Raw genomic sequence first — 2,016 nt, 5'->3', positions numbered from 1 at the left:
CCTTCCTTCCTTCCTTCCTTCCTTCCTTCCTTCCTTCCTTCCTTCCTTCTTTCTAAAGACAGGCTGTTACTGTGCAGCCCTGGCTGTCTTGAAACTTACCATGTAGGCCAGACTAGCCTTGGATTCATAGAGAGCAGCTTGCCTCTGCCCAGTGAGTGCTTGGGATTAAAGGCATGCACCACCACACCCAGATAATGCCCTGACTTTCTGACAGCGAAAGCCAGGAGAAAGCTGGTGCTGTGGGGCCTGGAGGAAGGGTTCTGAGGACAATTAATGAAACCGAGACTCAAAAGAGGATGATGAGCCAGTGGAGAGAGGGGCAGGGCTATTCTAGGCAGCACAAGCAGCACAGGAGAACAAGCAAAGCAAGGAAGGCAGAGCTTTAACTATTGATAGCTGCCTTTTAGCCCTGTCTGTGTTCTGCTATGGCTATGAACACCTTGAACCCTTAGGAAGCAAGTTCTGTGAGTCTGATTGGCATCAATACTTTTTTCTTTGAAAATTTCTCACCATCTGTTATGCAGCAACTTATCACATGGATTTGATTCTGTGCTTATAAATCTCAAGCTTGACTGTGCCTATATTCATTCAGTTTTGTTTTGTTTTTTTTTTCTTCAGAATTTGGGGCGTGAAGTATTGACCTGAGCTCAGAAGCCTAGAAGACTGAGCACCTTGGGAGGCCTGGAGAGGTGGGTCTTGAGCCATGAGCCAATTTTGCCTGCTGATGCAGCTTCCATCGGAACTGAGCAGAGCCATTTTGGCCCTGAGCAGCCATTTGTCAACTGGAAAAGGGAAATGAATTTGTCAATCTTTGGCTTTGCCTTTGACCCCTAAAGGGGTTGGACTGATGGCTCTGGAAGTTTGGCTGCAGGCAGTGGGCAGCTCTCAGTCACAGAACCAGTGACCCTTTAAAGTTTGGGGAAACAGAAACAGAAATCTTTGGTGGCATCACTCACCTTTTTCCCTCTCCCTGCACACCCCTCAAATTCTGTCCCTCCCACTAGCTTATATATCTAGAGGTAAAACTGGTTTCATTACTTTTAAATGTTTTAAATTATATAGTGTGTATGTGTGTGTGTGTAAGTCAGAGGACAATTTGCACTATGTAGATCTGACCAAACTCAAAGAGGTCAAGTTCAGAAGCAGATGCCTTTTAAATGCTCAGCTATCTTGGATGCTCCGTAGCCTAGCTCCGTGTGTGTGTGTGTGTGTGTGTGTGTGTGTATGTGTGTGTGTGTGTGTGTGTGATGGGAATGTGAATTCCATCTTAGCTAAAAACAATGAATAGGGAGAAAGTTTCCCTGTATCTGAACACCTTCTCCTGTTGCTAAGCTGTATTGCTCACTAATACTTAGTGATATGATTTGACTCTCCAGCCCAGTTCTCCAGTCCTGAGCTTGTTTGGTAGGAAGAATTCATTGTGTTAGTCTTGGTAGGATATGACATAGTGCATAGCTCTGTTTCCACTAGAGTGTTGCTTGAGCAGAGCAAGTCAGAGTAGCCGCTGTGTCTCACCAGGTTTGGGTCTAGGCCTTGGTTTAGAGGACCAGGGTCCACACCTAGCCAAAAGTTCTTTCAGTGGCTCCTGAGTTTCACATGTTGTGTTATGGGGGGGAGTGGGGGAGTGAAGGTGGGTGTCGTGTGCAGGCTCCTTGTTTTCGGTGAGGAAGTTGTTAAATCTAGGTTAGGGCCAATTAGAGGCCCTAGTGTGTAGCCGTGGGCCTGCAGAAGATGCTGAATTTGGGTGATAGGCATGGGGAGTCAGTACACGACTTGAAATGGAGAAGTCTGATTAGCAGAGGGTTCTGCGTCTTTGATGAGGGCGCACCGGGAGACCTGAGTTGGCGTTGTCAATCACAGGCTTGATCCGCTCTCTCTCTGAGAAAAGGGGTGGGGTCCACACTGGGCTGCGGCGCGGGGGACTCCGGGCCGGCAGGGGGCGCTGCGTCACGCGCCAGGCTTAGCTCGCCTCCAGGCCGGCAGGGGGCGCCATGTCGCGGACGACGCGGAGGGCTT

Source organism: Psammomys obesus, unplaced genomic scaffold (genome assembly GCF_907164565.1).
Source record: "Psammomys obesus unplaced genomic scaffold, mPsaObe1.curated_primary_1811, whole genome shotgun sequence".
In the NCBI taxonomy this organism is placed as follows: Eukaryota; Metazoa; Chordata; class Mammalia; order Rodentia; family Muridae; genus Psammomys; species Psammomys obesus.
The sequence above is the reverse complement of the archived record's forward strand: the minus strand, read 5'-3'. Positions refer to the sequence as shown.